The sequence below is a fragment of the Myotis yumanensis genome, unplaced genomic scaffold (assembly GCF_028538775.1).
Source record: "Myotis yumanensis isolate MYYU_CA2020_CCGP unplaced genomic scaffold, mMyoYum1.0.hap1 SCAF_13, whole genome shotgun sequence".
Lineage (NCBI taxonomy): Eukaryota > Metazoa > Chordata > Mammalia > Chiroptera > Vespertilionidae > Myotis > Myotis yumanensis.
Window position 1 is genome coordinate 43,363,353 of NW_027223764.1, and position 12,174 is coordinate 43,375,526.

At 34.8% G+C, this 12,174-nt stretch overlaps 1 protein-coding gene across 3 annotated transcripts in view; it reads right to left on the minus strand.

Annotated features, from left to right (window-relative positions):
* MICU1 (mitochondrial calcium uptake 1) overlaps window positions 1-12,174 on the minus strand; it is a 174,920-nt gene that overhangs the window by 104,578 nt on the left and 58,168 nt on the right. The gene's annotated exons all lie outside the window — the stretch shown is intronic.

Consider the following 12,174-nt stretch of genomic DNA (forward strand, 5'->3'; position numbering starts at 1 on the left):
CAGCATCTGATGAGGTATTATTAAAGCCCTTGAAGGAGAAAATCACCAATTCTACCACATTAAACCTGCACACTTGCTTCAAAGTGTGCACATTCTTTCTCTGGATGAAAGAATTGATGTTTTACCATTATTGATCATCTGTTACCTGCATCTAAAAATTAATTTTGAACTTTGGTCACTCAAATCAATCAGTGCTGAAAAGAACTGTCCTGAACTCAGCAGCAGTCATGGTTTTAGTCACATGGTTTACAAAAGGCTTCCCTATCACTTCATGAAAAAACAATCTCAGTACCAGTTTTGAAAAATATGTTAATATAGTATTTCATCTTCTCCCATTTGGAAAAATATTATAAAAATGCGTCATAAGAATAAAAATAAAAAAGTTTCACTCTGAGGATCACCATTCACACCCTTGATTGACACTGTTCTAGTAACTACTGTCCCTGAGGAAAACCTTTATTTGACGATTTCTAAATCATTTTGCAATCAAACATTTATAGGTATCCCTTGAACACTACTGACCTTTAAGATATATCAAGAATTTAAAAATTATAGTTTGCATTTCTATGTCAGGTACTGTGCTTAGCACTTGCATGAGCTCTTCCAGTCCTCACTGCAATTCTATGAGGTAAGTGATACGATCAGCACTTTACAGATTAGAAAACTGAGGCTTTGAGAAGTTAAATAAGTAGCCCAAGGAGACAATGCTATGAAGTGGCAGGACAGATCATGGTCTGACTCCTGAACCTATCCATGAAACGTTACATGTTATAGTGTATCAAATACACAGAAATGTACCAGGTTTCTACATTGTTTGCAATTTCTAAAATTGTTAATGGGCACTGAATATTTTTGGAGCAAAACACAGTTCACTATTGTAAAATATTAACTTTGGGGCTTAACTTGTATCAGCTCGGTTATCCTAAAAACAAAGTCTAGCTAATGATGTAGGTACACATCATATTTTTATGCCTTGACTTGTTCAAATGTATATTCTAATCATTTTCACAATGAGTATCAGTTTAAGAATGTAATGGCTCTTTATACTCTTCTCCATTAACAAATCTTAGATTAACTTGTAATTGGAGAAGCTTTTGATTTAAATTTAAAACTTTTAAAAATGCATCATGGCAAAGACAAATATGCAAAGCAAGAACTCTCCTCACACATTCTCGGCAACCAAAGCACAGCAGTGGATGTTTAGGCTGAGGACCCATTTGTACCAGAATAGGATAAATTGCTTTGAGTAGTTTTCATAGAACTTTGTTTAAGTTTAAAACATGCTACAGTATTTCTGCTAAAATAAGAAAAAGTAAGTTAGCTTGGAACCAAGTCCTCTCATGTCAAAGTGAATTTCAAATCTTGTTTCATGACAAATAACTAAATATGAAGGTGTTAGAAATGCAATGGTCATGTTCATGTTTTCAAATCAATAATGATAAGTTAAATAGGTTAAGCTGACCTCAAATTCAAACACAATAGAATATAAAATTAAAATGTAATAAAAAACATCAGAACAGAAGTCTGAATATTTGGGGCAACTAAGTAAATTATACCCTATTTGGGAGCCCTTGATGATTATATTGTTTCTTTTTTCAACCTGAATAATCAAACACATGGGTTAAACAACAGACTTAAGTTAGTGGCAGAACTCAGAGACTGGAAAGAGACATTATGCATACTCCTTGCAGCAATACAGTATTTGATACTATTCATAAGCTGCATCTGAAGATGCACTCTATGCTAACAGGAAAACAAAAAGAATCCAGCCTTCCCACAGGCAATTGGGACTTAGCATGCAAAGGACAAATCCCTGTAAGGAAGCAAGCAAGCAAGCCCTCTGCTATGAGGTGGCTGCTCATTACCTTTGGAAGCTAAAAGGATTTATACCAGTGTCACCAAAATGAGTGATATTTATAGAACCCAACAGAGATAAACAATTCCCCCACTACCAATTCTAAGAAAAAAAGTTCATTATTTTTAATACATAAAGCTTACTAATAAGATATTCTTAAGAATTCAGTAACACTTGATTTTGAATCCTTGATCAACAAAGAATATTACTTTCAATAGTCAAAGTTTAAAGAAGACTGGTGCTCTTTTGTCATCTATGGTGGCTGACTACTTAATGCTATAGATTCTAGACTTCCAAGCACCTATCTCTTCTCTCTTCTAACTTTCTAGGAAGGACATCTATCTGAAGCGAGTCATTTTAACTCTTAAAGCCTTAAATCATACAATTATCAAGTTTTTAGCTGCTTCTACAAACTGTTGTGCTGAATTAGAGAACAGGAAGTCATTTTCCTCAGTCACAGGTGTTAGCATCCCATCTGATTTATGCTCTGTAGCACTATGGTTGTGCCATAGCTATTCTAAAATAGACTCTCTGAGATTACTAATACATTTTTTGACATAATTATGCAACTATTTGTTGGTTTGTTTCACAATGCAGTTAAAGGCAAAGATAAGACAATCCATGCATTAATGATGGGATGATTGGTTTGATATTTGGTAATGGGACTACTAAAAATATATCCCATTTTAAAAATAAGGAAGCACATAAAAATGTTCTATAAAAATAAAGAGTACCCTGTGATCTTCATTAATTATACCATTGTTTTAAACCAAAAGATACTCTAATTTAGTTTAGTTTATATTTTTATTAAGAAATGCAAGAGTAATGTTTTTTAAAAATGAATATAAGCTATAAAGAGTCAGTTTAAAAAGTACTTCTTACACATGTCCTTGAAATTCTCTTATATCAGCCTACAATCTATATATTCTTTTTTCATGGTTTTCTCCATATATTTTCTAGCTTTTACAAGTTAAAGTTGTTTAGCTTAAAAAACAACAAGATAATAAAGTCTTTTAAATGTTCTGTTTCCCCTGAAGCCATTTTGAGCAAAGTGCAACTAAGCAATGGTTTATCTATATTTATTATGTAAGAAATTTTAAAAGAAAAAACTATTAATTTTTCACTTGAAGTTACTATTACAGTTCAATTAGGAGCATGGCATCCTAACTAAGATTATTTAAATGATCCAATATACTGAATAACCCTCATGTAATATAGTGATTAAAATAGTTTGTTGACCTTTTGTGTGATACATCCTAGTAAGGTTAAAACTTCCTTTTAAAATGGACTAGCCAAATTTTCCTATCTTGGTTGGTTTTTTTTTTTATGGCTTTATGAAGTTGTGATTATTTTGAGTGATGTTACAGTTTTTAGTTGTAAGTACACACTGTGGAATGAACTTTATAAAGTTTATTACAATAAGTGTAAATAATCTTATAAAATAAATGAAAAACCACTTCCTTTTAAATTATAGTAGGTACTATAGTCCCAAGGACTTGTATAGTGTTTGAACTGTCATATTAAAGAAAAAGTACATAAATTTAAAGTGACAGCAATGAAATTATTCTCTGAAGGGAGCAGGGAAAGGACATGAGCATGCACCGAACTGAACCTTTGTCCCTGAAGCATTACTATAGGTTTGGAACATTAACTAAGTTAAAGCACATGCTGTCAGTACCTGCCAGAAATCCTGATCAGAAGATGAGAAAAAGAAAAAAAATTGACATTGCTTGATTATATGAGCAAACTCCCATTTTGAATATATATATATAAATATCACAAAATATAACATATAAAGGACCAATTAAGATCTGCAATAAAATCACTGAACACCTGGAAATAGAAAATGAGGACCAAATAGATACGTTTTACATGTAATCTGCTAGGTACAATAAAACAAAAAGCAAAAACCACAATAACTTAATCTAACCTCCCAAAAGTGAAACATACAATTGCAGAAAAACTTCATATTACTATAAAAAGAAAACACACAAATAATTACCTGTATCTTAAAGAAAAGGGAAAACAAACACTTCTTTTTTTTTCCATGGGTGGTCAAACCATTTCTTTAAGGTTTTCCATTTGGATGTCTCACTATAACCTTATGGATATAATATTTTTTTAAAAATATATTTTATTGATTTTTTACAGAGAGGAAGGGAGAGAGATAGAGAGTCAGAAACATCGATGAGAGAGAAACATCGACCAGCTGCCTCTTGCACATCTGGAGATGTGCCCGGAACCCAGGTACATGCCCCTGACCGGAATCGAACCTGGGACCTTTCAGTCCGCAGGCCAACGCTCTATCCACTGAGCCAAACCGGTTTCGGCATGGATATAATATTTTTGAACTTCATGGCAAATTCGTTGCTTTACCACCCATATTAACATACAGGCAACCAAACTCGAATAAGTTCAGAGAATTAGTAATTACCCTAAGGATCAGTTCAGATCTCCTGCAAATTATGTTGCATTAAATAAAGTATTATTCATATGCCATCTTGAAGATTTGATGAAGCAGTTTAGGTTAGCTAATTTAGCTGAGTACCACTCCAAAATATCTTCAAATATCAAGTAATTTAAAATATTTTTTTCAATACATAAACTTCACTGGCTGTGAAATAAAATTTGACCTGAACCTATCATACTTCTTAAACCAAGCTTAGTAGCATAAAAAAAAAAAATTCTTGACTAAAAAAATATTGGCTTTTAGCAATTTACAAGCTTAAGGCTAGGTTTGGTATGACAGGGGTAAGATGAATCACTGTAAACACAGGACAGTTCAGATATGAGAAATCAAACTAGAGGTCTCTCTTCAGTTCATGGACTAAATATTTAATCCCAGCCAACTGGTCATTACAGAGATAGCACAAGTAGGTTTTTTATACCTGATCTAACTGGGAAGGAAAGAACCATGGAGAGAGTAATTATGCACAGAGTATGCTATCCTGTAGCATTTCATACAAACCAAGAAAGAAGATTTTATATATATATTCCATTCATAAATTGCTCAAAGTCATGCAAAGTAGCTATAATTTGTAGAGCCAGGTACTTTACCCATTGTCCTGATTTTAGTGAGAAGGTAACTGGCACTGAGAGAGGGTGAGTAGTAAGTGGTCTCTTGCCGAAGGTTACCCCTCAATTATGTGGCAGAGACCATATTTGAACACAGGATGGTCTATATCCAAAGTCACACAGTTTTCACTCTGTGCTATTTATTATACACTAAGTTCAGCATTCCATAATGTATTTTTCATTTACATTTAGTAAATACTGAGATTCTCAAAATGGAAATCCCTTGGAAAATATTTCAGACAGCAAAGCCAGATTTTCTAAGGGCTGTTGTGTATACAAAAGAACTACAATTGCTAATTTGTAAGTACAGACAAAAATGAGAAACTGTTTTAAAATATTTTAAAGACCTTGGATGATAAAGAGGAAGAGGAAAAAATCTGAGACTAAAAATAAAAGAGAAAATTGCAGCAGGTACCAAAGGATTTCTTGAAATGCTGAGTCAGTTTCTGCATTCACTGTTAATGTAATTACCTTCTAAACTTCTGCTTGTCTAAACACCAATAAAACATTATTCTCTCTACCATTTTGATTACAATGAGCCAAGATCCAATTTTTCAAATACAGATGACAGTGTTACTTAAGAGAGATGGCTTTAGTAATATTAAAAAAAAAAAAAAAGAATGAAAAGCATTTTTCAAAATGCCAATTGGTGTTTGTGGCATATGAGAAAATAATGGAGCAAATAACAAAATAACAGTAAAGTTGAAATTCTGATTTCTACATTTAGCTATTAAAAATTGTATACATCTTATTTTCTTGCATTAAAATGAAACACTGTGATTTTTCAGAGTAATTATGCGTTTCCAACTGTACTTTATCAAAGCAGAAAAATTAATTTTAGCTGTCTTAGCAAAAAGAAGGTAAAAGAATAACTTTTGTTTTTTGCCCAAACAGCATTAAGGTAGTAAAGTGATTATCTGACAAGAGATATTTCTATTTACGAATAGATTATATAAACAAATAGCTTAGATGTATGAAAGATGGCAGAGCATAGTGCTTAAGATGGTGAATTTTGGAGCCAGACTACTAGTTTGGAATTCTAGCTCTACACCTTACTAGCTGTATGATCTTATTTTTTTTTTAAAGGATTAAGTTACTTAACTTTTCTGTACTTTAATTTTTTATTTGTAAATGATAATAAAAATAGTAAGCCACCTTAAAAAATAGTTGTGTAGATTAAATGAGTTATTACATGTAAGCACTTAGAACAGTGCGTGGCACATACTAAGCACTCAAAAAGCCCTAACTATTCTTTTTCACATTATTATTGGTAATAATTATCTCAAGAGATAAAGAGAGTCAAGCATTGTCATTTAGAAATTACTTTAAACTGGAAAAATAAAACACTGACAGCAATGAGTGAAGAGGTTAATGGTGTTTTTTAAAAGGGCTAAATTATTACCCCTAAAATAATACATGACTATGAAATAATTGTGGAGAACTTCAGGCTTCAAGGAATTGAAGTACTTTATCCATTCTCTTGAAATCTGTTACAGTTTTTTTAAAAGCAAGAATGTCCCTATTATAGAAGAAAGAGAACACAAGTAGAGTGGGATTGATGGGCAAATGAAAACATGAATCAAAAAAACATGGGAGCAAAAACAATAATATTCTGCCTATTTAGAATGAGCAATAGGAAAACTGGAAAAAATATATCAATTCATCTAGAATTTAGAGTTGGCTGATTTAAAGTCTCTGGAAGGTAAGAGAGAGAGAGAGAGAGAGAGAGAGAGAGAGCTAATTAACACTTCAGAATTCGTAAGAACATCATAACCTGCTATATAAAGTTGAGCAGCAGTTCAAATAAATGTAAAGATTTATCAAATTTTGTCTCATGAGAATTTCAGTCTACTCTCTCCTAATTTAAATTTTCTTGATCTGCAATAGTTTTCACTCTTAGAAGACAGGAAATCCCTTATATAACTTACTATATGTGTCAAGGAGTAATACTATACTTGACCTTATTCCAGACTCATATTATATCTGTGATATGAAGCAAATAATCACAACTTGAATAAAGAACTAAGAGGAATATGTGTGCCCACACTCCCCTCCGGGAATCAAGACTTACCCCTAAAGGGAACGGCATTTTAAAGTTCATTTATTAACATTTCAAAAATAACTTTTACCTAGTAAGCAATTAAAAGCATTCAGTTATACTAAAACTTTGATTTTTAACTATGGCTCCCATCTTTTTTTCTGCTGATTATCTTTTCTGTTATAAACACTGTAATCAGTATTTCCCTTTGTAGACTTAAACCATACTTTTATTTCTTTTACCTAAATGTGGACAATTTTTATTTTAATTTGATATAAAGAGTTTTTCTGTTCCATGTGAACAAATATTCTAGTATATATCACAAAGAAGATAGAAATAAAACACTCGTTAATTCTTCCAAATTAGAGCGATTCTAAGGAGGCTGTAATTACAAATCTACTCTAATAAAATAGAAAGATGCAAACTGACTGTACCTTCGTGACACCCACCAGCCAATCAGGAGTGGGTATTCAAATTAACCCAACAAAGTTGGTGGGTTAATTTGCATACACAGGCACCGAGTAGCTGGGGGCAGGGTGGGATGCTTGCATCGTCACCATGGTGATGACGCAGGTGTTCTGCACCGCCCCAGCTGCTCCGGGCCTCTCGGCAGCGTGAAAGGTGGAAAGGTGGCTCCGACTGGAGCGAAGGCAGTGCCAGCAGCCAGGGAAAGGAAGGCCATTCTTGCATGAATCTTTGTGCATCAGGCCTCTAGTATTAAATAATCTTAATCTGGAGGCATCATTTCTGCAATGTTCAGGAGAGCTGGGGTAAAAGGGAACTTGATAAGGAGGAAAGAATAAAAAATATACTTTCTGAAAAAGAAATACAAGGTGGAATGATAATGGGCAATTAGTTTCAATGAGCAATTACTTGTTACCTGAAAAAAAGAGGGTGAACTTTAATGTTTTTAGATGAGAGAAGAGGATTACATTAAAACCCTGGAATATTGGTATTCTTAGCTAAAGAAACAATTTTGCCTAGATGGTGAAGTTTCCTACTGTAACTTAAAACAAACAACAAAAAAACATGGTGGTATCTGATATGGAGAGTTATCTTTCACATGCAATAGAAACAGAAAATACAAAACATAATTTCCATATTTGGTATGCTGAGAAAAAAAAGGAGAGGTAAGAGAATCTGGAAAAGGGAGGGTATAAGCCACACGAATAAAAGAGCTACTAAATGGCCAAAACCGGTTTGGCTCGGTGGATAGAGCATCGGCCTAAGGACTGAAGGTTCCCAGGTTCGATTCCGGTCAAGGGCATGTACCTGGGTTTCGGGCACATCCCCAGTAGGAGATGTGCAGGAGGCAGCTGATCGATGTTTCTCTCCCATCGATGTTTCTAACTCTCTATCTCTCTCCCTTCCTCTCTGTAAGAAATCAATAAAACATATTTTAAAAAATATTTTTTAAAAATAAGAGCTACTGAGAGAGGAATCGAAGATGGCGGCATAGGTAAACACCGGAGACTGCCGCCGTGGACAACCACTTCAAAAATACAACTAAAAGTCGGAGCGGACATCAACCAGAACCACGGGAAGGCTGGCTGAGGAGAGTCTCTTCAACTAGAAGCAAAAACAACAGCATTCCGACGCTCAGCGGAGGCGCAGTGTGGAAAATTTAAAGGTACGGCGGTGCGGTGGTGAGGGTGCGCGCGCAAAGCGGGCTGGCGGCTGAGGGCGCGATTGTCGTTTTCAATCAGGAGCGAGTCTCAGACTCTGGGCTACAGATCCGGGCGAGTCTCTAGGGACCCAGACTCAAACGGGAGAAGCGGGACTGTCTGGCTACGGCCCCTCCGAGGTTTGCAACGATTGCTGGGACAGAGAGGCAGAGCCCCTGGGGACGGACTGAGAGCGGCCATAGCTGCTCCCTCCCCCCGCCCTGTTGAGCCCGCCCCACCCAAACCCTGCGCACAGCCATTTGCCGATCGCCTCAGGCAAGGGCTGGACTAGCGCCTCCCCTGAGGACTGAAGTTTTCCCACAGCTGATTTCCACAGCCAGTCGGCCTGGTGGTCAAATCCCTCTAGTGTTAACTACAACAATTAAGGCTTGGCTAGAACAAGACTGTGCACAGAGACCACAAGGGGGTGCACCAAGAAAGCATAAAAGATGCGGAGACAAAAAAACATGACAGAAATGGAGGATATGGAGCTAAGAATCGCAATTTTGAGGGCTTGCCATAAATTTGTGCAGAGCCTCATGAAAACTAATGAGACCCTCGATGCTACGATAAAGAAATTAGAAAGTAAGCATACACGGACTGAAATAAAGAATATTATACCCAATAGCAGACCAGAGGAGCACAAGAATCAAACCAAAGATTCGACAAAAAACACCCAATTGGAAAAGCAAAATGAAAAAAGAATCCGAAAGTGTGAAGACAGTGTAAGGAGCCTCTGGGACAGCTTTAAGCGGACTAATATCAGAGTCATTGGAGTGCCAGAAGATGAGAGACAGCAAGATATTGAAAACCTATTTCAAGAAATAATGGCAGAAAACTTCCCCCACCTGGAGAAAGAAATGGACTTACAGGTCCAAGAAGCGCAGAGAACCCCAAACAAAAGGAATCTAAAGAGGACCACACCAAGACACATCATCATTAAAATGCCAAGAGCAAAAGACAAAGAGAAAATCTTAAAAGCAGCAAGAGAAAGAGGCTCAATTACCTACAAGGGAATACCCATACGACTGTCAGCTGACTTCTCAACAGAAACTTTGCAGGCCAGAAGGGAATGGCAAGAAATATTCAAAGTGCTGAATACCAAGAACCTACAACCAAGATTACTTTATCCAGCAAAGCTATCATTCAGAATTGAAGGTCAGATAAAGAGCTTCACAGATAAGGAAAAACTAAAGGAGTTCATCACCGCCAAACTAGTATTATATGAAATGCTGAAAGGTATCCTTTAAGAAGAGGAAGAAGAAGAAAAAGGTAAAGATACAAATTATGAACAACAAATATGCATCTATCAACAAATGAATCTAAGAATCAAGTGAATAAATAACCTGATGTACAGAATGAACTGGTGACTATAATGAATCAGGGACATAGAAAGGGAATAGACTGACTATTCTTGGGGGAAAAGGGGTGTGGGAGATGCGGGAAGTGACTGGACAAAAATCATGCACCTATGGATGAACTCAGTGGGTGGGGAGTGAGGGTGGAGGGTGGGGTGGGAGCTGGAAGGAGGGGAGTTATGGGGGGAAAAAAGAGGAACAAATGTAATAATCTGAACAATAAAGATTTATAAAAAAAAAAAAAAAAAGAGCTACTAAATGATTACATGAGAGTTATTTGATAATTACATAATATAAAGGCTCCATTTAGAAATTATACTTTGTTTCATAGGCCAATTATTAGATGATAAAAATTAAACCCAGAAAAAATAGTTTTCATTAAAGAAATAATTCAAAATTTATGAAATAACTGCATTAACAAAAGTAAAATGTATGAACATTGTGCACTGCTGGGGGAGAAGGGTTTTTTAAAAAATCTAAACAAAACACAAGCCAAACCATATTTTATAGTATACCATCTGCATAATGATGTTGATATGCTATTTATAATGATTTTAAAATATCCTTTAATAAAATATGAACTCTTTCCAGGTTTGAGATTTTTAACCGTTTAAACCTAGTCTGAATATTTAAAAAATATCACTTATCTACAAAATATATTCTTAAAACTAAAGGCCATTGACTATAGCTTCTTTATACATAGCCTGTGTTAGATAGTTTTGAAATGCATAAATGATGCAAGTGCCAATAATAATGTACTTCATGACTTTGTACAAAGGAAATTGCCAATATCCTTAGAGTAAGGGTACATTAACATAAGGTAGTGATGGGCTCTGGAAAATAATCCTCCCCAAAATTCAAAAGCCGCTTTATCAAATTCACTTTCAATGGCTATCATTTGAAATCAGAATGTTTTATTTATACCTTAAGGAAATTCTATTTACTTTTAGTCAAACAGAATAGGAGAAAAGAGGATAGGTATTAAAGAGAGAAATAACTATCCAATTATTTGTCAATATCAGTTGAACCATTCTTTTCTACTTTGCTTTTGGAAATTGTATGAAATTCAAGTATAAATGAGAAAAGACCCCAGGAAAATAATACTATTTCTACATCTGCCTGCTTTTGATGACAAAAAGGCTAAAGTACAATTCAATTAGAAGGCAATAAAATAAGTTAGTGCTTCTTACTGGTCAAAAGTTAAAACAATGGGGAATAAGAGAATGAGAGTTAATATTCTTTCTCTAAGCAGTTCATAATTAGTTTATCTTCCAAGTTAAAAAATAAAAAAAAGAGAGAAAATGATCCATTTAAACATCAAAGCAAGTTTAAAAGGAAATTCCTCTAGGATGTTAGATTTCTACTAAATTTCTGGCCATATCATGTATGAAATTTACTATAATTACCACACAAATCTGTTTTTTTGTGGGTTTTTTTTCAAAAATTCAATAATTGTTTTATGATTTATATACTCTAGAAACTGCTACTTAAGAATTAAGATTTCCTGATTGAGACAACAAAAGAGTCAGGAAGATACAAAGGAAAATAAATAAGAAGACTGATAGCTAAATAAGTGTTGATCCTTATAGTTATTAAGCAAAGGTTTTATACATGCAAAAATCCCTGGAAAAACCTCTAAAGTTATTAAACAATAAATTTTGCACTCTTCATTATAATTAAGTCTAAAAACAGTACCAAAGCTATTTTCTTAGCTTCATCTGAAATAAAAGATAATTCATAAATTTACTGTTCAAGTTGCACATATTCAACTTCTTTGCATGTTTTCAGGTTTACATATATACAATAGAGAATTGAATTCTCATGCTACTCTGGATTCTTTCAATGATGAAACGAGTGATTTGTTAAATTGATTCTGCTTTGAGATATCACTGACTAAGTGAGTCATACCTCCAAGAAATATGCATTGACCAGCTGATTGTTCCCAAGTCATCAAATATTTACTGGTTACCTCCTGTGTGCCAGGCATATGTTGGACTCTGAGTGACACAAAAACAGAAAAGCCAGGGGCCCAACTTGCCAGAGACTCTGAAATCAGACCGTGACATCAGTGTCTGCAAATAACCGCTAACATGGATACGGTACTTTATCATACATAAAGCAGACACCAAGGATCAGGGGAAGATGTGTCTGTCACAAAGCAGAGCTAGACTCTGAACCTAGGTT